Source organism: Ochlerotatus camptorhynchus, unplaced genomic scaffold (assembly GCF_037179485.1).
Source record: "Ochlerotatus camptorhynchus isolate MF236.1 unplaced genomic scaffold, CSIRO-AGI_Acam_v1.1 ptg000070l, whole genome shotgun sequence".
Classification (NCBI taxonomy): Eukaryota; Metazoa; Arthropoda; class Insecta; order Diptera; family Culicidae; genus Ochlerotatus; species Ochlerotatus camptorhynchus.
In genome coordinates this window covers 7,270,549-7,296,227 of record NW_027040560.1, presented here as the reverse complement: position 1 = coordinate 7,296,227, position 25,679 = coordinate 7,270,549, and the positions used below count along the sequence as shown (strand labels likewise).

Sequence of the window (25,679 nt, the reverse complement as noted above, 5' to 3'; positions counted from 1 at the left end):
GTTCAGTCCCAAACATATTAACATATTAAAATTCCCTGAGTTTTCCAAGTTTTTGGAGACATATTTTTTTAAACGTGAATTCCCTGAAATCGTCATAAGAAATCCCTAGGATCTCTTCTTTAAGTTCCCTAAAGATGATTACAGGAACAACCTGAAATTCTCCATGGTATTCCTTGAACCTTACCTCAAAACTTCGTTAAATATTTCATTGAAACTTTCCTCAAATCTTCCTTGAAATTCCCCTAAGAGTACACGCTGAGAAAAACTCACGTAAATGTAGGTGCTCTTAAGCCTTAAATTTGGCAGATAATTGAGTCACGCGAAATTCCGCTCAATTTTTCGCTAAGTAACGATCTTTTCAGTCTCATTTCATCTTCATTGCAGCACAGGGTGGGCAGTAAGAGCGCAAGTCGATCCAAGACCGATAGTAGAGGAGGGGTAATGGCTGACTCGCCACATGCAGGCTACATGATCGCCATGGGAAGGGATAATGATTAGATTGAGGTACACGGATAGAAACCTTCTTATGCCTTTTGGCAAATTTCTATTGCTCATTATTCATAAAATGTATAAGTCAACTAATAAGCAAAAAGTTAATGAAGATCATGTGTCAAATGAAATGTTTAAGCGGTCACACATACCTTTTATGCATTCTTATAGGACCTATGTGGTTTATCTTATGGAATGTATAAGGCTGATGTTTTGGCAAAAATGTATAAGTGAAACACATGGATAAAATAATTAATTTTCGTTTCGTGTAGGTGGTTGGATATTTGGTTATATTAATCACTTCTGCGTAAGCTCCGTAGACGTAGGCGCGTTGATTCCAACAGCCGCGAAAAGTTAAACATACTAATTAGATGCTATTAGACTTTCTGGAGTTTGTTATTTAAGTTCATTTGATGATTATGATATCTCATTAGTCTAATTTAATAAATAATTGAAATCTTTAATTCACCTAATCCATCATACTTTATTAAGTACTTGCACTCGTGCTTGTAATCTAAGATTAAACGTGGTTCAAGTACTTTTGATTTTGACCTATACCTATTTATTATATCTTAGTTCGACCCAGGTGACACCTTCAAGTGACTAAAATGCTTCATTTTGAAGTTAGTTTCCTAGCTGATTTTTAAATTATATAGGGTATATGCTCCAACTATGCTCACACGCTTCCACTATGTCGGACCACATCAATACGTTAGGGTATGTCACAATAGAAGCACTTTGAATAGAAATTTACACTACTTTCTCGAACTGTGTACCTCCGCTGGTAGTGAAAAATGCTCATCTTAACGAGCTCATCGCGGATCTGGCGTCGCTGGGCGTCAAAGCCGAATTCAAATTGGGCAGAGTCGGCAGAGTCCGTACGAAAGCGGAGTATGACTTGGTCATCGTCCACCCGAGGACTTCCAAGGTGGAATTCTTCACCCACGACATCCCCGGTGAAAAACCGTTCAAGGTCGTCATCAGGGGTCTACCAAATTTCGACCCGAAGTTTATCGAACATGAAATCAGGGACCGGTACAAGCTAGTCCCAAGTGCCGTCTATCGGATGACAAGAAGAGACGAGAATGTGAAGGCGTATCCGGATTGCCTTTTCCTGGTACACTTCCAGAAGGGAACGTTGACGCTCAACGCGCTGAATGCCATCCACTCCATCAATTCCATCATCGTCCGCTGGGAGCCATACCGTGGCGGCCATCGCGATGTGACTCAGTGCCAGCGGTGTCTGAACTTCGGACACGGTACCCGCAACTGCAACATTAAGCCACGCTGCGGAAATTGCGCTCAAGACCATGCCACGAATGTGCTGCGGATGAAGCTGTGGCGTCCAAATGCGCCAACTGTGGTGGTGCTCACCAAGGATCCAACAAGCAATGCCCTAAACGCGAGGATTTCAAGCGCATCCGAAATCAAGCGTCCACCAACAATCAACCAGCACGAAGAAAGGATAAGGCCCCGGCTTTCAGGACGGAGGACTTTCCGCCTCTTCATGGACAAGCGAATCCCAGGGTGCGATCCGCGCCCCCTCAAGAAACGTCTGGATCTTCTGCTGGACAAAGCTCTCCAGCCCCCCCTGGATTCTGGAGGCAACCAACAGCTCAACCAAATAATCCCGATCTGTTCTCAGCAGATGAACTTATGGAGATTTTTATCAACATGACCGGTGCTCTACGTAAGTGCCGCAATAAGCCCGAACAGATCCAAGTGCTCGGTAAGTTCATCATCCAATATGGTGTCTAAACCGCTAACCATCGCTACCTGGAACGCTTGCTCTGTAAGAGCTAAGCAGATTGAGCTTGCCGACTTCCTCAGCAAGCACAGCATCGACGTGGGTCTTCTAACCGAGATCCATCTAAAGTCCGGTGACAGCTTCTGGTTGCCTGACCACAACATTATCCGGCTTGATCGCACCAGCTCCAGGGGGGGTGGTGTAGCGGTCATCGTCATAAAGGGAATCAAGTTCTGCACTCTGCCCCACATCCGCACTTCTATCATCGACGCCGTTAGTGTGGAGGTGGAATTCACAACTGGAAACGTCCAGTTCATCGCCGTCTACTGTCCACGTCAGTGTACCGCAAGCAACGGACTAGGAATCCACTTCAAGAACGACCTGACCGCCATCACCCGTACTAGCTCCCGATTCATCGTTGGGGGTGACCTGAATGCCCGCCATGAAGCTTGGCGGAACTACCAGAGGAACCGGAACGGATGTCTATTGTTCGACCACGCACAACATGGACTGTACACTGTGCAGTTTCCAGACGAACCAACTTTTATCTCTCCGGCGGGAAATCCCTACACCCTGGATTTTTTCCTGTCAAACATCGGACTATCCAAGCCGCAGGCGCACAACGATCTCAGCTCCGACCACCAACCGGTGGTGACTGATGTCGGTGTCAACGTGGTTCCTGCTAGAAGCTGCCTTCGTAAAGTCTACCACCATGTCAACTGGGTGCAGTATGCACGAATGGTGGACAGTAACATCGATGAAAATCCATTGCACGACACCGTAGATGACATCGACCGGGCGTTGGAAGGACTCCAATAGGCCATATCCGTGGCTGACGAGACATGCGTTCGACAAGTTCCTGTGAGGGGTAAGTTTGTTGCTATTGATTCCCACACCCAATTATTGCAGTTGAGAAATGTGCGTAGACGCCAGTTTCAGAGGACTGGAGACCTGGGCAAAAAACAATCTGGGCAGGCAGATTGCTTCCAGAATGGACTCACTTCGAAATGAAAGTTTTCGGCGTGTTGTCCAGAATCTGGACGACCGCTCCAAACCATTCTGGAAGGTAGCCAAGGTCCTGAAAACTCATCCCAAACCTGTTCCACCTCTCAGAGTCGAAAATGATGACGATCGGCTTTTAATCACCCCACAGGAGAAAGCAAATGCGATCATCGCATTTGCTTGGCTCGAATATCCAAAGTCCGCTCGAAGATCAGGTTGCGCAATGCGTTCAAAACCAGTGATGCAAATTATCATGACACTCACGTGACACTCGTCTACGCATCAACCGACTATCGCTGGCAGAACGTTTTGTCCGGCAGGCGCAACTGTGTGAGTTACAAACAAAGCAGGCAACACTAAACGGAAGCTGTTGGGCTCACTCACCAACACACTCACATAAGCAAGCAAAACAGCAACTGCTTCAAAACGAGCACAGATGAGTGTCGTGATTGTCGGGAATGACCAGATCGGTGATGGATCACAACCAAATATGACATTCACCAGTTGCTTTTTACATATTTCGTCAACTTGATGGATGGTCATGGAGAGAGCTTCGACGAGCACATTGATAGGAATGTACAAAGCGTTACTACCATCAGCTGAAATGTACCATGAAGGCTCCCGGGTTTGACGGTATATTCAACTTGATCTTGAAGAGACTCAGCATGAATGTGCAGTCTCTTCTAAACGCTATCTTCAGCAGATGTTTGGAACTGCACTACTTTCCAAGAATCTGGAAAGTAGCAAAAATCATACCAATCCGCAAACCCGGTAAGGATCCAACATTGTCTTCAAGCTACAGACCAATCAGCCTCCTTTCAGCGCTGAGCAAATTGTTCGAGAAACTCATTCTCAATCGTTTGCTCAAGTTTGTCGAGGAAAATAACATTCTCCTTCCGGAACAGTTTGGGTTCAGAAAGGGGCACTCCACCAATCACCAGCTAGTGCGGGTGATGAATAACATCCTAAGTAACAAAGCTGTATCCAAGTCCACAGCCATGGTCTTGTTAGACGTTGAAAAGGCGTTTGACAATGTTTGGCATGACGGACTTGTGCACAAGCTTTGTAACTTCAACTTCCCATTACATCTGGTTAAAATCGCCCGTAGCTACCTCCAGCAAAGGTCGTTTAAGGTATCGTTGAATGGTTGTCTTTCCGACACGTTTTCCATCCCAGCAGGAGTCCCGCAAGGCAGTCTGCTGGACCCCTTGCTTTACAGCATCTACTCTTCCGCAATTCTTCCTCTCGGAGACGGATGCGTGTGTTTCCTGCCGTCAAGGAAGGATGCCTCGCGAAATAACGAACAATCTTAAACGATGCCTTAACGCCTTTGCTGAATATGCCACCACGTTGGAAATCAAAATGAATGCCTCCAAAACACAAACAATCATGTTCCTCCATCGGCAATCGCCCAAACTAAAACCGGCTCCATCTTGTACTGTAATCATGGATGGCACAAGGTTTGAGTAGTCTACCGAAGTACCTATCTCGGGATGTTGTTCGATGAAAAGCTCCTCTTCCGTTCGCATGTAGAGAAATCTGTAGTCAAGTGTTCTACCTTGGTTAGGTGTCTGTATCCGCTGATTTGCCGCAGATCCCGCCTCTCAAGGGTGAACAAACTGGCCGTCTACAAACAAATCATAGCACCTGCGATCCTTTACGCAGCTCCGGCGTGGGAATCATGTGCACAGACTCACAGGAACAAAATCCAGGTCGCTCAGAATGGAGTGCTGAGGATGGTACTTGGTCGTCCTTTCGACACTAGAATAACAAATTTACACGAAGAGGCAGGCATTGCCAAAATAGATTCCAGAATTAACGAAATTAAAACTACAATTGCACAAAAATGTAATTTATCAGAACATACATTGACAACAAAGTTGCTTGAAATTAGCTCAACTATAATTTTGCCAAAGAATGTATACCTTAATTTATTCAAACAAAAAAGTTAGATTTTTGATTTTAATGATAATAAGAACCACCCTAAAATTCATTGTCAAAAAAATGAGGGCATAACTATAAGGAACAACTTTGTAGAAGAGACTTTCAGTCTAAAGTTTCAATTTCAGGCTCAAAACATATCATTCCACCTAAATCTGCATTCTGGACCACTGTGCATTGCAACAGCTAAATGAAGCAATTCAAGCTGAACATTGCATTAGGTCTTAATTAATCTTATACGACAAACACAACAAGAAACGGTTATGTACTCAAGTTATTAACGAAAGAGAAAGTCGACGAAGAGCATCGATCAATGATATACTTAGGACCTAATGCAGTGTTGACTTGCCATGGTTAATTTCAGTGGGTTCAACATACGTTTATAAACATCCTCGATGTTGGTGAACCAGCCCCTGGAAATGACTCCCATTTCGTTATGTCTCGATCGATGTTGCAATCGATCAGGAATTGCTACTTGTTTTTGATTTTTAATGGCTAAAAGAGTGTCTCGTAAAACCCATCGCACCCCAATTGACCCCTTTCCAACCCTTCGCATTGCACAATGCACATGTGTAGTGTATGCTGGAAACGTTTAAAATTCGATATAAAACATAAATACGAATAAATAGATATACGTATACACAATCGCATCAGAAAGCAGGCAGAGTAATAGTAACAGACCGGCTGCATTCAAAAACCCTTAGCCAAAGCGAGACAAACCGAACGAGAGAGAGAGAAAGAGAGAGATAGCCCATGATTGAGTATTTAATATGTAATGAAAATCAATTCTGTTAATTGTTTCCATATTATATATGCTCGATCGAACGCACGCGTTTGCTACCGATGATGACGGCGGTGGCGGATGTGAATGAGGCCAGGCGGAAAAGGATGCTCGGAGAGGTGAGGTTGGTGCCACAGGAAATATTTTGCTTAACGTATCACAATAATGGAGTGCATGCAAGTTGTACGTCCCCGCCTGTCGTCGTGACATGAAGAAAGACGAATCTTTTATGACAATTTATTCCAATAAAATATAAACCTGTTTTATTATTGAGGTTTTTTTTTATTCATTTGTCGTCGCTCCTTTTCCCGTGTGTGTGAGCACTTTTTTGACGACTCCCCAAATATGATTTTATGACTGATGATGATGGCCGCTAACGGCAGTGTATTTTTCGTGCTCTCTCCACCAGTCCGTTTCGTTTTATTTGATTGAGATTTCAAGTTTTCGTAAAAAAATAAATCATTTGGGATGAAGATAAAATGTTTCCTTTCCATCGCATCGCATCGCTAGCGGTATGGATTTCAGGCGAAGCTCGGCAAAGGCCTGGAAAAGGGAAATTCGGACCACCACCCGTCATCATCGCCAACCAGCGTCAAGCTAGCTAATCGCTGTCAGTGGTGTGTAATGAAAATTGGATTTATGGTGAAATGTGTTAATTTTTTGCCCAATGTAGCTACAGTCAGAGACTGTGCTGCTGTCTTCTTTATTGGTGATGGGCGGTGGAATTAAATGGATTAGCGAACGATTCGCGCAACATTGCAATTTGCGATAGCACGCTTCGACGGCTTCAATGCGTCATCGTGATGGAAGAGGGCATATGAGTAAATAGAAGTTTCCATGGGACATAAAAAGGGGTGACATTTGGGGTGTGCATTTGGTGAACTCAAATTAGGGAGAGTGATAATTACAGGGGTCAATCGTTACAGGTTGTGATGATCAAAGAGCTTTCTTCTGAATTTATTGGTTCTTTAAATATTCAATTTGAAAAATAAATCAATCACTCAAAACTTAAATTACTACAAGTACGACAACGCAGTAATAAATTTCGAATAAGCTCTATATCAATAAATCAATTAGTCGTACATATTGAAAGCAACCTACTACATAAATACATAACATAATAAATCGACCATCGCACTCGCCGCCATGGCCAGGGGGCCTTTAAAATACCACGCGGCTACATTGGCCGACCCTGATGTCGTCCCTAGAGCTAATATGGCAACATTCCAACACGGGGACCACCCGATCATACCATCTGCCAGTCGCAGGTGTAGAAGCTGTGCATTTTTTCCTCCCCCATTCCATTGCCTCTATCTGCATCCCGTACCTCACCAATTACACCATTTTACACAACATTCAAATTCCTGCCAATTGCCATACCGTCAGATACCCGAACGTGCACTCGAGAGTCAAATCCAACCAAATCAAGACAACCCTTCGGGCAATTTGACATTGTATGTGCAGCATTCAGCCTCTTTAATTAAATCTCAAATGGTGTATGTATAAATAAATCGTTTCCAAAACATCATCATCATCATGCAAAATATTTCTCGAATCCCTCTCCGCGTGTCGCGCGGGATGACATTTCTGCCAGCCGAAAGCGGCCTGAGGTCTCCTTTTGGAACGCCACTTTTGGTATGGTAGCGGTGAAAGCCGATCAAGGTGGGGGCGGTGGCGAGGGCGAGTGAAAAATAATTAAAAACACACATTTTATAATCTTCGTCTTCTATAACCCACTTGCCGCCCGTCGACAGCCTCCCTAGCCTCATTCATCATGATGATGATGGTCGTCATCGTTTGAATGCTGCTAACTGCTATCGCTACCGCCCGCCGTCCGTCGACTGACTGATGGCGGCAATGCTGTCTTCATGTACATTTATCGTTCTGTACTTTTTTAACTGCTCGCTCCTGTTTTGAGCTCTAAATGACTGCATTTACGAGTTGCTGTGCCTCTATCTCTCTCCGCCATTTACGATTTCAATGCTTGTCGTCGAGAGCAGAGCATCATCATGATTCCCAATGATTCTATTTAACCGTAATTAACATTTCGTTTTTGTGTTTGTTGTATGTGCTTCATGACTTTTTCACTCGACGTGCTCAATTTTCTGTGACGATTATTACATTTATTTCATTAAATTTAAATTATGTAGGTTGGAATAGCCTGTCAGCCTGCCGGCTGTGTTGTGTTACTGAAGCTAACTGTGCGTTTGGGTGCACACACATTTTCCATTTATTCGTATTTTTCCGCGGATTCTCTTTCACAAACTTCAACCGCACAGTGGATCCGAGGTTTATGTTTAGTGAATTGCATGCGAGCTAATTAATAAAGATTGCTGCGGGGGGAAAATAGCTACGTAGAAGAATATTGTCACGTCATGAGGAGATAATTTTCAGGGTAATTGCGAGTGCAGGTCTTTCTGATGATGCTAATTAAAAAATAGACTGCTGCTGATGGCGGAGTTTTATTTTTCGCCACTCAAGGTAGCTATACTTGTGCCACAAAGATAAGAGGTAATTTGATTCTGAACCACCAAGTACCGGACAGAGACCCGTTATCAGATGACGATTGAGATCCAATCGAAACGTGAGCATATTGTTTTCGGTTGATAACATCTTAACTCTTTCGCTGGAGTACCGATTGAGGTTTTTATATCTTAAGTGTTCGCTAAATCTAGGAGGGAGAATTATTTTCCAAACGTCCGGTCTCAGAAAATAAACATGTAACAATTGTGATTCGGTAAAGCTTTTGGGAGTTTTGGATCGTTTTCAATTGAACATTTACGGTTATTTTATTTTTTTCCAGGGAATCATATTGTGGTCTCTAGGGACTCTTGAATTAATGTTTAGCTCACAACTGCAAATTTATTCTTATCTTACAGCTACAAGTGCTACAAGTGATTCTGGTTGGACCTATCGAAAAACTGAGGATGGTTGGACCTATTTTTTCAATCGCTAGTTTCGTCAATCTTCGCTAATATTTTTTTCAAAGACCACTTTACTATCATAAAAAAAAACTCTTCTTCTTCAATTTGCATGGGTGTTTTATAGAAAAAACTTCAAAACAATTGAGTTTCAACATGTTTTCAAAACAGTTCAATTTCCACGCATTTGCTCGTCATCATGCCTTACTTTCAAACATACAAAAAAGGAATATTTTTTACATTTATTTTTATTTTCATGCAGTAAAATACTGCTTTAAGGTGTAAACAACACGTTAGTACGCCATTTATCCATTGGTTTCACTAAAATGTTTGAATAATTGACGAAATTCGAATAGAGAAATATGATCATGGTTGGACCTACGCATGATGATGGTTGGACCTACGTGTTTCCTAAGACGGCCGCTAGGTGCGCTTCGGTTTGTCTACATCCTTCATGCGCAGCTGATTTGAAATTCGATTTCGTTTTGGCCAAGTCAACAGTTTCTTCGATTGAAAAAATGGCTAAAGAAAATAGTTATACGGTCGAAAATCTTCAATAGGCTGTTCTTTTAGCAAGAAATAAATCACGCGTATCAGGCACAGAAAAAGTACAATATTCCGAAAACGACACTTTACGCAAAAATTAAGGGAAGCCACGGCAAGAAATATGGAAGGGAAATAATGTTGAGTGTTGGTTTGGAGAACCAGCTAGCGGATTGGGTTTATATGTGCACTGCTTCTGGCTGTGCCAAGACGGCCAAAAAGATCTGGGAAGCTGCTAAAGACCTTGCGTCACTAGTTGAGCGAAAATTTAAAGGAAGAATTCCGTCGTCATGTTGGCTGAAAGGGTAACCACCGATTTCCGAACTACCACGAAAGCGCCGAAAGAATCTGTTAATATGAATTTACATTAAGCACTTCTCATACACCTTCTATGTGTGAATTAATTTGAAATAAAATGTTAACAAACTAAAAATTGCTAACTGAAACATATTTCCGTAAAAAAAACTCCTAGAAGAAAAAGGAACTATAAAACCGGAATTAAGTTCTGATATTTTGTCGTTTTAAGCCTCTGAATTCCCCGGGGGCCCCTAAAACATGCCCGGAAGTGGAAAATGTGGATCAAGCCACTCAATTTTGTTATTGATCTTGTTATCGAATGATAGGTTTTATTCCTTCCATGTCAAAATTAGGTCCATGTTCCATATACCCTGGAACTTGTTCCGGCCATATCTCCGGAACCAGTTGACCGATTCCAAAAATATTCGATAGTTTTCAATGGGACCACAATACCTATAGTTTGACGTTTAAAATTTTCCAAATCGCGTCAATGATTTTCCGAGAAAATGAGCCATGATGAATAGCTAATGCGTGGAAAGTGAACTTTTTTAAAAACGAAGTTAAACTCAAATTTCTCGATTTTTTTAAATAGCAAATTCATAAAAACTGTATAAAAAGGTTTTTTTTTATGATACCAATAAGCTCTAAACAAAGTTTTTGAACAATTATGGGCTAAAATAGCATTTGCAAAAATAGGTCCAACCATCATCATTTTTTAGGTCCAACCAAGATCAGTATAGGTATAATTCTTTGCTGAATAAAAACCTTTTATAAAATCATTTGTTCATAATATTTAACTTTTTATGTTATTATTAGGAACAAGAAAGGTAGATCTTTCCCCTAATCACGCATTTTTTATAATTATATGTTGAATTCATAAAACAAATGCGACATGAATGTTGACGTTGTGTGAAACCGGCCTAAATAGGTCCAACCATCATCAGTTACCCTATTTAGTGAAATGAAATAGATACACACAAAACTCCCACATCAATTGAAAAGGTATTTTTGTATAAAACCTTCATGAGATGATTTTCTGGACGCAACGCATTTGGAGAAACACATTTTCCTGATGAATGTGGGCGTCTTAGTGGAATACCTGTATAAAGAAAGAGGGAAGGATTATCAAATTTCCATTTAATTCCAATACCTTATTTGCTTAGTCAGTCGATTATTAGTACATGACCCTGAAGAAGTCTGCACATTGTAGACGAAATACGTGTATCTGTCAACGAGAAGCAAATAATGTAGTGGAATTTGATGGAAATTACTAATCCTTCTCTCTTTCTTTATATGAAACAACATGTTCGAAAAATAAGCTAATACAGTAATGTCCCGATTTTGTCAGCCCCCTTTTTGAAAATGTTTTTCAATGTTCTGCGAAGCCCATGCGCTTTGGAATTACCGTTATGTGAAATTATTAAAAAATACAAGTCTAAAGCGCGGAGGGGCTGACAAAATCGGGACATTACTGTATAAGATTTACAAAATTATTTTAAAAACCTTCCGGCGTCCACATTACATAATCTGTTCATGTTGCAAAACATTGCGATTTCTGCATACTTTTCAATGAATTGATGAATGATGAAAAGTTTTCATGCAAATCTCAATCATACATTTCCTGGTTTAATAAGGTAATTTGCCAATTGTTGCACAGCTAAGTACATACTTTATGTTATTATAAGAGATTGAAATCGTTTTTGAAGTTGGAATTCTCCGAGATACCTTTGAACGTGATTAATAAAGCTTCTACAGCGCTCATCAGCAATTTATATTGGTAAAGTCATTCTGTACAGTAAAACTTTTGAATGTTCCTCACAGTCCAATTGTTGCACGCATCATTTTCCATGAAATTCTATTATTGCACACTTTGCGTCTAATTATTGCACACCCATAAAACATTTCTAAACGCATCTTGGAATGACATTTTTCAGCAAGAATAATCATTGAGCTATTCTGTTCGATAAACGTAAGTTTTCGGTATGTTAACTTACGATATCATCTATTCTATTACAAATTGTACTGAAGACTTCTGTGTATAATAGACTGATGCAAAATTTGAAATTTTCGCTCCACAGTGCTTAAACGGTTCCAAATTGGGTGCTTATTAGCATCCCAAAATTTGAACTACTTTAGTAAGAAACTGACTTGGCACAAACCATTTCAAGTTTATATGGGAATCACTATGGGAAAACTTATGTTTTTGTTCATATTTATCTAACAATTAACCACATCACTGTGCTTTTAAAAATGATAACAGTGATTGTAGCAAATTTTCCCAGCTACAACTTTGTTGGAAACCACTTTTCAATCAAATGCACGGAACAAAAGTTATAAATGATTCAAGTCACTGAATGTCTTATGATTATGCTCATTCAACTGTTCAGCAGGCAACATTGGTGTTTCTGGTGAGAAGAATAGAGCACAAATATCATGGCTGCTATGTCACACTGCAGAATACAGTGTTGCTATCAGAACAGCTGCTTGATCATGCCATAAGACTATCAATCTCTTAAACAATGAATAACAATTTAATTTGACATTTTGCTGAAAAACAATGTTGCGCTAAGTTGTAGCTTAGGAATTTTCCCGTAAGAATAGTTTTTGAAATTTTCGAAAAAGCAATATGGAAAATGGGTAAAAGACAATGAACAATAAGTTTGGTTTTTCCATAGTAATTTCCATATAAACTTCGAATAGTTTGTGCCAAGTCAGTTTCTTACCAAATGAGTTTAAATTTTAGTAGGCTAATCAGGACCTGATTTGAAACCGTTTGAGCACTGTGGAGCGAAAATTTCAAATTTTGCATCAGTCTAGTGTAAATACATCATTAGCACCTTTATGTAAAAATGAAGTGTTTCACATAGTAATTGAATACTAAATCTTCGTACAAAATTCTTCTTACTCTAGCGACTGGGAATAGGAAAAAGTGCCGGAATACCATAAAGCAAATTACGAAGAAGCCAAACGTAGACTATGTACAATAAGTTGGCAGAATTTAAACAGCATTGAAGGAAATGTCGATACAGAAATAGAAAAAATTCACTCAATTCTTCAAAGCCTAATTTTAGAAACTGTACCAACAAAAAAAAGAAAACGAACACAAAATAATAAACTACCCGCATGGTTCAATCCACAACTGAAAATTTTGAGGAATAAAAAACAGAAAGCTCATAAACTATACAAAAAAGAAAAAAAACCGGAAACCAATTTGCGAAACGGTCATAACTTATGCAACCAACTAAATACAGCCATCAACTCTGCATATGAGGATTATAACCGCAAAGTCGAAAATGAAGTCAAGTGATGTCCTAAGAATTTTTTTAATTATGTAAACACGAAATTAAAAAGTAGCCATTTTCCTTCGCAAATGAATTTGGATGCAAATGTAGGTGAGAATTCTTCTGAAATTTACAATCTCTTTGCAAACTTCTTCCAAGAAGTATATATCACATTTGTGATCGCGATTTCTTTGCATTAATTCCTGACATTTCAAAAAACATCGCTGTCAACCAACTTTCTCAATGCACTAAACAACTTAAACGCGTCGAAAGGAGCGTCTCTCTGAAAAATGGAAAATTCCCTGAAATTTGGAAATCATTTTATTTGGTACCTATTTTCAAATCAGGTGCAAAATCAGACATTCGAAATTATCGTGGAATTGCTATTATATCTTGAATCTTGAATTTTTGAATCAATCGTAAACGGCAATATTTTTCAGCAGGTGAAAAATATAATTACAAGGCTTTTCAAAGGTCGCTCAACTACCTCTAATCTTCTAGAATATGTATCTTTCATTCTCAAAGCGATGGACAGTGACAAGCACGTTGAAGCGCTATACACCGACCTCAGTAAAGCATTTGACCGCATCGACATACCATTATTAACCCTCAAATTTCAAAAAATAGGAATGGAGCCTCAGTCCGCATCGTGCTTTCTTCTTGCCGTGCGGATCTATTTGCTTTTTGCTTAAGGAAGTGTTACTACTACCTAAAGCTACAACAAATTTAAACAGCACTTTTCAGTGCTCAACCTGTAAAAATTTACTACCTTGTTCAACTCTTATTCCTCTTCGATCCTTGTTTGGACCCTACCCGAGGTAATCCTTCTTGGAAAATTCCTCTTCGACCCTTCAGATTCTTATAGTAATCTGCTTGGAAGTCGATTTGGATAAAAATTTACTGCCGCCATGGCACCTAAACGCAAAAGAAAGGGGCAAACTATTGATCCCCCTTCTGATGAAATTAATTTGAGTAATCAATTTGATTTGCTCACGGATGATGAGAATGATCCATCATCCAAGAAAAATACTAGTAAACTTTCCCGGCTTAATGCCAAGAAGGAAAAGATTCCCCCTATTGTGATAACCACTTCCGATTTCCATGTTTTTCGCATGGAACTTTTGAATTTCGTGAATGTTAAGTTTTCACTACAAATTGGACGTCGGGGTGAATGCCGTGTATTGGCTGAAACCTTGGACAGATTTAAATGTCTTCTCAAGTATCTTACTGAGAAGAAGCACAAATTTTTTACTTACGACACCAAAACTGAACGTGTGTTCAAGGTTGTCATGAAAGGACTGCCCAGTGGTGAATCCCTGGATCAGATCAAAGATGAACTGGCAAAATTACTTGGATTTGTGCCACTCCAAGTAATCAAAATGAAAATGAAATCCCGTCCTGGCGATTCGCGCAACGGGATTTCTTATGATTTTTATTTAGTTCACTTCAAGTCTACACGGATAGAAATCTCCTTATACCTTTTGGCAAATTTCCATTGCTGATTATTCATAAAATGTATAAGTCAACTAATAAGCAGACGCCTTGCACAAAGTTAATAAAGATCATGTGTCAAATGAAATGTATAAGCGGTCACACATACCTTTTATGCATTCTGATAGGACCTATGTGGTTTGTCTTATGGAATGTATAAGGCTGATGCTTTGGCAAAAATGTATAAGTGAAACACATGAATTAAATAATTGATTTTCGTTTCGTGTAGTGAACTAAACAACCTTAAGGCCTTAGAAAAAGCTAGCATTATGCTCCATGTCCGAGTGAAGTGGGAACACTTCAGGAAGACTGGACGAAATTTCCAAAACCTCACTCAGTGCCGTAAGTGCCAGGGATGGGGTCACGGAACTAAAAATTGCTACATGCCAGCTAAATGCATGAATTGTGGTGATTCCTCTCACGCAAAGGACGACTGTCCTGTGAAGGAAGATCCTAAGAAATTTAAATGTTCAAATTGTGGTGAAAACCACAAATCAAATTTTTGGAAATGTAAGACTCGCAAAGCGATCCTACAATCTCGTTCTGAGCGACAGGTAGGAAACGCTCCACGTTTCCGACCAAGTACAAATTCCTCTGCTGTTAACAACGGTCAGCGAGGATCAAATTCTACATTCGTACCCGTAGGTACATATATCACCCCTGCTTCAAATGTTTCATCTGTACCTACTCCCCTCGCTGCTAACAATGTTCAATGAGTTGCTATTGCAGCGGGTAGAAATCAAAATACTAACCAACGTTCTAACGGAAATTTTGACAATTTTGACTTAGGAAGCATTACTGCCCCTAAAATGGAATTTTTACAGAATTTATTAATTGACATGATTTCTGATATGCTTAAATCTAACTCCATGTTTGATGCTATTCAAACTGGAGTAAAATTTGCTAATAATATTATCATGACTTTAAAATTCAGTAATGGATTTTAAAGCTTTAAATATTTTAAATTGGAATGCTCGATCTCTTAAAGATAATGAAGACGAGCTATACAATGTCCTGTTATCAAACCAGTATAGACACTGAGATCTTTCTTTGATAATTCAAGAATTTTGCTAGTCATTGAACCGTTTCGACTGCCTAGCAATTCCAATTGGTCTCCACTTTCATTTTTTTTCATTTCTTGATCTCCATTTTTAGAAAACAAGCAGAAACTCCACAGAATGGTTCTGGTCCTATGAATTGCTGAGATGATCCTAGCCTGGCTAACGTGTCGTCTTTTTCATTCCCTTCAATTCCACAGTGGCCAGGAACCCAATATAGGTTTATTTGGTTTTGACAGGCCAATTTCTGAAGTGACATTGCACATTCCCATACGAGTTTTGAATTGCATGTTGCTGATTTTAAAGCATTTAATGCTGCTTGACTATCAGACATAATGCAGATATTCGAATGTTTATAATTTCTGCGCAAGCATATTACAGAGCTCCTTCAAGGAAGTACTTTGTTCGTTGAACCCTAAAAGTGCTCCTTTCAGCTTCCAATTGGATACATTGATGCAACGGAAGCAGATAAAGTAGAGCATCTAGTGACATACTCGGTGTGCTGTTCATTGCACCAGTTATTGAGAGAGTCTTTGCAGTATCCCCAGCTTCTTCTGAGCCGATTTTTCATTAGTTTTTGGCCACCAAACTAATGGCTCATCGCTTACAATCGTCAAATAAATCCAGTGGATCATTTTTGCTTTTAGGCCCCATTTCCTACCAAAAGTTTTCTTACTTATCCAAAGAGCATTTATTGCCTTATTGACAACCTGCTCTATATGTCTATTTGGCTTTATTTTTATTCTAAAAGAATCGTGATTTATCTTATCGGGATCAACCAGAAAGAAAACACTATCTCTTTCTTCCTCATCGGTTCTTACGCGAGAAGTGAAAGTGACGCCAACAATGTGATTACGTATGAATGATGAAGATTGAAAAAAAACGCAATTTCACATGCCGAACCTTTCAAGATCGAGGTTCATCTTCGACAGCAAGAAGTTTCATCCATATATAGACCCAATTTGAGTACAGTAGACCGACATTACATCCACGTACCTGGAATGTTTTCATGTAAAAATGGTGAGATTAAACAAGTTTCAGTCGTGCCTAATCAGTACCCAAATAATAAGAATATCTAAGCTTACATGTTGACAGTGAAAGATCGAGTGTAGCTCAATTATTACATAAGATACGACATAAAATGAAATTGAAGGACCGAGGTTAGGAACATATACCCTATGCATGTTTTTAGTTTCGTGATTTATAGTTAACATTTTATTACAAATACTACTCGCGATAAATCTCAGAAATCTTGGACGCAAACAAATTTTACACCTGTTTGAACTTAGCGCAGTAAGTAAGTTGCCATTTTTGGCAAGCATAATGATAGATACTCTATGTCCAGGGAAGTCGTGAAAATGTCCAGCCCGAGAAATATCTGGTAGACTGTATCAGGAATCGAATTCGCCGCCTTCAGCACGAACTTTTTTATGTCCGCTAACGGGATGATCCTCGAGCAGCCACGCTACGAATAAAACGAAATTACAGGGTGTCTCAGAATAGGTAATAGTAAAATAGATTAAATGTATAACAAAACCAGGGTTGGCCACTGGATTTATGAAATTAAATTCCCGGTTGACCATCATCACCGGATTAATGAAAATAGCTAAATATGAAGAAATCCTCTGAATAACATTGGAATCTCGGACTGATAAATTTTTTGAAGATTACCTACATGAGAAAATATCTACCACCCACCGCATAAATGGAGGAGTTACTGTACAACTAAACATTGAACGTTGAAAAGGTTCAATAGGAAAAAATGATAGTGGAAAAGTAGCAAATACATTTTTCGTTAAAGTATTTGTCTCTGGTTTGTTTTTTTTTCCTAAAAAAAACTAACATTAAATGTTATTTAAATTTTGTTTTTATATTAAACTAGCTTAGTGTGCCCGGCCTTGCTCGAGATTCAATATAAGCTTGAGTTTATGCGCCGATTAAAAAGAATCATGCTATATTGTACGTAGCCCCCCCCCCCCCCTCTTATCTGAGGTGCTACCTCTTATATCCATCTCCTTAAAGGGTGTCCACGATGAAATTGCCACACTATGAAATTGCTCTAACTTTTTAACCGTTGGGTAGAATTTAATGAAAATTTGGGTGGATTTAGTTCATAGTGCATTATTTACATCCTGCAAGTTTTAAAGTCCTGTGATCAAAACTCGCGGAAATGGAGTCGAAAGAACAGCTCGTGCGTGATAAAATCTTGCGCATTCATCACGAGAACAAGGATCTCTCGCATCGTTCCATCGCTAAAACGTTGGGAATCGCGAATTCCACGGTGTCGCGAGTGATTAAGCGGTTCGAGGAACGGTTGACCACCGATCGGAAGCTCAGAAGTGAAGGAAAAAGTATTCCGTACAACACCAAAAATCACAACCGCGTAGTTGGGGCCTTCAACCGAAATCCGAACGCCTCCGTTAGGGATGTGGCTAAGAAGCTGCACCTAAGCCGAAGTTTTGTCCAGAAGGCCAAAACTAAGGCTGGGCTTCGAACGTTCAAGGTACAAAAGGCCCCTAATCGCGACGAAAAGCAGAACAAGTCCGCCAAAACCCGTGCCAGGAAGTTGTACCTCAACATGCTGACGAAAGTTGAATGCTGCATCATGGACGACGAAACATATGTGAAGGCCGACTTCAAACAGATCCCCGGCAACCTTTTTTTTTACGGCCAAGGATAAGTTCAGCGTTCCGGAGCATGTCCGCACTCAGAAGATGTCCAAATTTGCGAAGAAATTCCTGGTTTGGCAAGCCATCTGCACGTGCGGGAAGCGGAGTGCACCTTTCGTGACCCAGGACACGATGAACGGACAGGTGTACATAAAAGAGTGCCTCCAGAAGCGGCTGCTTCCTCTCCTGAAGGCCCACAACGTCCCAACAATCTTCTGGCCGGATTTGGCCTCATGCCACTACTCCAAGGACGTGCTGAAGTGGTATGCGGACAATTAGGTCAATTTCGTGCCGAAAATGTTCAACCCTCCCAACACTCCGGAGCTCCGCCCCATCGAGAAGTACTGGGCGATTATGAAGCAGCACCTTCTTAAACGACCTAAGGTAGTGAAGACAGTCGAGGAACTGAAGAAAGTATGGGTTTACATGCAAAAAACGGTTGATTCACAGGTTGTGCAGAATCTTATGGCCGGGGTTAAGGCCAAGGTGCGGGCATTTGCGTATGGACTGTAAATAAAATACGAGTAAAATGGTAAAATGAAGTTTAATAGTTATTTCTCAATCTCTGAAAATTTGATGGCAATCGGATGAAAACTTGAATTTTGCGAATCAATTTTGTGTGTGGCAATTTCATCGTGGACACCCTTTATACCTCCACATGCCAAATTTGGTTCCAGTAGCTTGATAAGTTCTCGAGTTATGCAGAAATTTCTGTTTCATTTGTATGGAGCCCCCCTTACCGAAGTGGGAGGAGTCTTGAACACCATCATAAGAACCATTCCCGGCCCCAAAAACCCCTGCATACAAATTTTCAAGTCGATCGGTTCAGTAGTTTCCGAGTCTATAAGGGTCAGACGGCAGTGCTGTAAATTCTCAAAATCAAAAATGACAAAAGCAACTATCCGCTATCAAAGGAAACCTTAGTCATTTGACGAAGGCATGGATCATTCTCATTTGAGAAACGCTTGATATCTTTCAATTGAGTATAACCTACACATAAACGGAGCCCTGGTCGACATTCCGGCGAAAAAACTAAGCCGACCCGACACCAACCTGACTTCTACCAAACAGACAGACAGCCAGGACAGACAGGACAGACAAGACAGACAGGACAGACAGACAAGACAGACAGGACAGACAAGACAGACAGGACAGACAAGACAGACAGGACAGACAGGACAGACAGGTCAGACAGGTCAGACAGGACAGACAGGACAGACAGGACAGACAGGACAGACAGGACAGACAGGACAGACAGGACAGACAGGACAGACAGACTTATCCCATGAAATGTTCCGATAGTTCCTATCTACGTTGATAGATTTTATTAATCGACTTTCTTTCTGAAGATGCACTTCGTGCTAGTTTAACAACATAGTTTGATAAATGAAGATATTATCTAGTGACCAAAACATCCAAACAGAGTCAACAGATAATATGTTGCTACTGAGTCGATAAATAGAACCGATTTATTTAGATAGGATCTCCTGAAAAGATCGTCGAGCTATTTTAATAAATGCATATTTCAGTGGCGTTTTCTTAACCTCAATCTATAGTGCACCAACCCTCAAAACATAAACAATTATCAAAATGTTGCTTGCAATGGATAACACTATCAGGTAGATGAATGATTCCTCTACCATTTGGTTTAGTTTGTTCATGAGATTAATCTGTTATTCACGAGAATTCGGCGATTGATGTGTTTGTTTACAAAAGCAATTGGGTTCTTTAAGGGTATTGAGGTAAATGCATATTCGTAATCTGCATTAAAAATGGAACCCAAACCCAAAATTTCATCAATTTTGGTACACTGGAACTATTTTAAATATGTACAATTACATTTGCAAAAATCACCTTATTAGCGCCCCTCGGTGTCACTTTATATGGGAGCGAGCTGTCAGTTGGTCAGTTTAGTGTCAAACAGTGAAGTTATTATTTTGCTTTAAATCTTGATTTAAAAATCTAGATGGAAGTGTGTGGGTTCGAAAACGAAGCTCTTTCAGATGATATATAAAAACCGATATATTTTTCAAAATTAAAGAACCCAATTACGCCCAAATCTCAAATCACTCCGGTGATATCGAGTAAACTAGAAGATTAAGTGTATTTTTCAACCGATTCGAGTATGAATGTGGCATCAAATCTGATTTTGACTAAAGAGAACGGGTGCACAGGTAAAAAGTGAGGTTACGATACACCACATATTTGAAAATTTGCTTTAATCGATCTATGAAATTGTAAATTACATACACGATCGAACCTATAAATCAGCTATGAACACCAATCAAAACATAGTTCATAGTGAACATTTCTCTCCAACCATCAGTCAACAACCAATTTAATTGATTAAATTACACCCATTTATGGGCCTTCCACCAGCATATCCAAATTTCCGCAAACGATCAATCAATTGCCATCAAAGTGATTCGTTCCAACGAATGTCCCCGTCGATGTCTCGCTGTTAACATTTTGAGCCACGGAATTCCAAAGTCATCCCATAGTGTGATTGACTCCTGTTCGCACCCCACAAACGATAAATTATGATGCCGCGCGTTCAGTTCTGTATGTTTGATCTCCTCTGCAGTGACGAAAATTTGCCAGGACAGAAAACGGTTTTTACCTTTCCACCACCACAACCGGCTCTTCTCGCCGTTGATAATTGAACAAAGTTCAAATGCTCTCAATCCGGTACGGCACACGGCGTTAATTAACCGTAGAGCATCTACTTGTCACAGCGATCAGGCTAGTAGTGAACCGATCGCGCAGACTCGCTGACAAGTATCATCAATCCGGTCGGTGCGCGCGGTTCACCGAATAGCTCCGCCCGCCAACTGAAACCAAAAACACGGCGCAAATCGGCCGTGATTACTCGCGAGAAAAAGAGCGAGCTAGAGAGCAAGACACACGCCCATCGTCACAACATCGAGGCGCCCAGCAATGACTTTCTCGATCGTCGTGAGTCGACTTTTGCGGCCGACTCTTCGTGCGCGCGGTTCTACGAAATGAAGATGAACCATCATCGTCATCGACGGTGTCGTCGTGATCGACGGCGTTCACGGCTGTCTGTTGTTTGAAACCATGCTCGTTCGAATGAAAACCCTCCGAAAAATGTTGTATTCTAATTAAGGCAATTAAGTAATTGGTCTGTACATGGAATTTGTTCGCTTACGTGTTTGTCCTTCATGTGCTTCCTTTCGCTCGTTTCCTCAGTGCAACGCAGCGATTCCGGCGGGGTATCCGACGAATTGGGGAATCATCATCGTCCTGTGGGGTTCACACGTGATTTCACTCGTAACAGTTATTAATAATTATTCATATAGCACTATCCGTTCGCACACAATTACCACACACGATTGGGGTCGTAAAATGCCTGCCGAAGCCAAAGAGTAAAACACATAAAAATTACTGTTGCGAAATTAATATTTCTCTCCACACCGCATGCCGAAGGGGTGATATAAAATATAACCGTAATCGATAACCAGTGCCAACAACAGCTTCACACACTCAGCAATTACTCCCTACTTTACGCTGGCTAAATAATAAAGTGTCACTGAGCATCATAAAACGCGTGTAGGCAGGCACCACTCCACTCGTCGTTGACTGGCTCGATACTGAACGAGGCGTCGGTGATGGTCTGTTTTGTTCCAAACCACTGCGGCGCGCCGTTTGCTTGCTGCTCGCTGATGCAGATGATGATGATAATCGACACACAACAGTACACCAGATATTATCCAATTTATCATAAAATCACCCACTCTGAGAGCGCGCGCGACAAACGATGTGAAAACTTATGCTCCGTGCTCCTTGCTCGCTGTCTGTGATGCTGCTGCCTTCACGCAGTTACACCTCTTCTTCCACACCGACCGATCGGTTTCAACTTCGAGTGTGTACACAAAAACACCAACTGACTCCCTATAAACTACACATGGGCAGCAGCGCATTGGAAGGATTGGAAAGACTCACCCGCTCGTCGCTCGACACAACAGAGATCACTCAAAAAGTGCCGTCGAAAATCATCATCGTCATCATCGTTATCGAAATCGTGTGTGAGGAAAAGTAAGAAATAGCCATATACTAAATTGACGCTTTCGGCTCACCCATCAACCCAACCACCCACCCACCAACCGACCGACCGTTGCCGTAGTGTACACACAAAGTCGTTAACTATGCTGCTGCTGCTGCTGCTAAATGGTTCACTTCTACTACCGCGCACTGACTGCCCGCTCCGCTTGATCCACAAAGCCGCCAGAAGGTAATAGAAGCAATATCAGCACCATCACTAATAGCATCAACGGCAATAATAAGCAATAATAATATCTATATCAATGGATGGATGACGATAAACGTTTTCCGCCTGATGTTGCTTGCTTGCACGACGACTGCCGATTGCGCGGGGTAGGGAACCGGCGCATTGATCGCAAGAAAGGCGTTCAGGATGCGAGTAGATATTATGGCTATGCGGAGAATGTTTGAGCGGTTGTCTTATTGGTCAACGAGACAATTTAAAGCACGTACTACAGTTGCTTCCCGTTTTTTGGCAACAACAGGCCTGCATAGCCATTAGGTATTATTTTGAATGGTTTTAAAACAGTGCTTCAGGTTTTTTTTTTATAACAGTGACTGGGGAAGTCAGAAGTAACTTCGGGAGGGAAATGGAAGAAACTTCCAGGGGTATTCTAGGAGTACCTCCAAGGAAGTCGGAATAATCCCTCCAGGAGATGTTGGAATAATCTTTCGGGTGAAGCAAGAAACAACTTCGGGAGAATTTAGATGAAAATTCCTAGGGTAACTAATTGGAATGAACATATGGGGGGAAAAATCTTCTTATATTAAATTCATCGTTTAAAAATGTATTGTAAAATTCTGTGGTTTCCGCATAGTTAGATTGTTTACGCTCACCAAACCAAACCAAACCAAACGAGGCGATAAATTCTCACCCCGGGAACAGTATGGAAGAAGGTGTCACAAGAAGATATTATGATACTATGCCCAAGAAAGCTAACCTAGAGCAGACCGGGAATCAAAAAGTTCTTACCTCACGCTTCCTACAGTCGTATTACAGGGTGTGATTAAATTAAATTACTATCCTGAAAGTTGCGTCATTTGACATCGCATGAAATCTGGCATCACTGATTTCTATCAGAATATTTTTTTACGTTTGCAGTGATTCCATACCAAAACGAAATAGTGGTTCTCAGAATTTCGTAAAAATTAGTAGTTCTGTTCCTTATTGCAGGGCGTCCATTCAAATCCAATTTTCCAATTCCCTGTTTTTTCCCGGTTATTTAAAAAAAAAAACAACCAAAAAATCACCGCTGCCTTAAACTAAAAAGGCATTCAAAAATAACTGTTTAAAGATAATCATATTTTTTCAGCAGAATTGCTCTACAATACGTCAATTTTGCAGAAAAATATCAGACAAGATTTGCATTAATAGTGGTGTTGAGTACTTGGCACTGATGAAGTCTGCAAGTAGTAGAAGAAATACGCGTATCTGTCAAAAGATAAGCAATTATAACGGAATTTAAAGGAAATAAACCAACCCACTCAAAGCTCTTCATTAATATGTTGTTGATCTAGATCTCCAAAAGCTCATGGAAGCATGAGTTTGTATAAAATCAAAGGGTCTCCTGCAAAAATTTAGCCTAAATGTTGTTTTGGTATGTTGAAAAAAGCATAAATCAATACACAGTATTGAAAATTCTTAAAATCTTCCAGAAGTTTGGATCTACATGCCTAAAAACATTTTGTGAGATACAAAGATGTGTTACCAAAAAATATTTAAATTGTATTGGAGACATACATATCTTGTTCGATTTCCACTTTTGAGCATTTTGAATCTCCGTTCGAAATATAACTTAAGATTATCAATACGATGATTCGACCTTATGGTTGGTTGGTTGGTTGTCTTTATTAAGGAGATTTTCAGCCAGACGCTGGTTCATCTCCGGCATTCGACTTAATGATAGAATGGGTAAACCTTGCCCAAGTAACAATTTTGGTTTTATCATGGTTTTGAAGAGGCCTTACAGGTTTAGAATTGATTTAAAGACCACATTTAAATCGGAAATGTTGCTTGTGTGGTTTGGAATATTAGGTTTTCCAAAATTCCTGGAGTTCAGATCTTTATTATTTTTTATTAATTTATATATTATATCACTATATATTATATTATTATATGTTATATTATTATATATTACACTATATATAAAAGTAGCTTTAACACTCATGGATCATCCGTGTCTTATCCCGGATAGATTTAAGTTCAATTTAAGATTTAGGGGTTATCATTACCCCTGGAATGATTTACCTCTAAGATAATCAAGTACATTGACTTCGGCGTGAGAGGTATGGATTCAGATCTTTATATTTTACAGGTTAATCAAGGTATTCTACGATATCCTGACTAATCTTGTATACCTGATTAGCACAAAGTGCAGACATTATTTTTAATTTATCTCTGGACCATATTTGCAGGTCAAGCATGATCGGGTATGCAAGGAGTTTGAGATCGGACATTTTTTTTAATTGACATGAATTTGCTTCTCTATCTTCAAGTAGCTTCGTGACAAGATATGTCTGGGTTAGGCTTTATATTAACACTACTTTACTCGGAAAACTGTAGCAAAATAATTCAAAAAATGTTCATCCAATGTCAAACAAAAGAAATTCCAAAAAAATTCTCTGTAAGCTATCTTGGTAGCTCCACATGTTCCAACAAGTGAAAGAAAAGAATAGATTTCTCGCGTCACTTTTCAAATAGACCAATAACATATAAGTAACATATCCACCATTTTGAGAAAATCGAAGTTGAAGTTCGACAGATTATTAATTTAACTGTTTAAAAACAATACATTTTGCAATACTATTTTTAATGTAGCCAGTGTATAATAACGTTGAAAATTCAGAAGAAACGGTAAAATCACAATTTTACTTTGAATTTCATGCTACAACAGAAAAAACCACATAGGACGTTTTGACAAGTCGAGTTGTACATCGGACATGTTACATTGGACGATTTTCCTCAATGACATAATCAATGAGTCGATACATTGGACGTTTTTTCTACATGATACTAGATTCCCTTTCACAGATTTCAGAGTATAGTATCTAACTTTAGATTGGCCCCGCTTTTTGAAAATGAGCACCAATCATGTTAGGCAGTCCGAATGACCGAAGTAACAATCATGTACCCATCATTTCAAACTGTACATTGGACAATTTTTTACCTATGATTATCTTAAATAAATGAAAGTGAATTTGGATTGATGTTTTTGTATGACATACAATGATAGAAGAGCAACAGTTTGTATCGCTTAACTTGGTTTGTTTAAATTTGTTACATTGGTCTATTTGAAAAGTGACGCGAGATTTGTTTTGTAATTTTGATACTTTACCACAGTGAAAGGATAATATGAAAATTGTAAACAGAAGTGTAAACAAATGCATATAATTATGT

General features: G+C 39.9%; 1 protein-coding gene across 3 annotated transcripts in view; it reads right to left on the bottom strand.

Moving 5' to 3' along the window:
- The window catches only part of NK7.1, an 83,079-nt gene that overhangs the window by 42,964 nt on the left and 14,436 nt on the right, over positions 1–25,679 (bottom strand). For 2 of the 3 annotated variants that reach the window (XM_065217201.1, XM_065217202.1), the window contains exon 2: positions 21,390–21,590. The exons of the other annotated variant lie outside the window; for it this stretch is intronic. The gene's annotated coding sequence lies outside the window, so the exon portion shown is untranslated. The remainder of the gene's footprint in view (positions 1–21,389; positions 21,591–25,679) is intronic. 3 annotated transcript variants of the gene reach the window in all.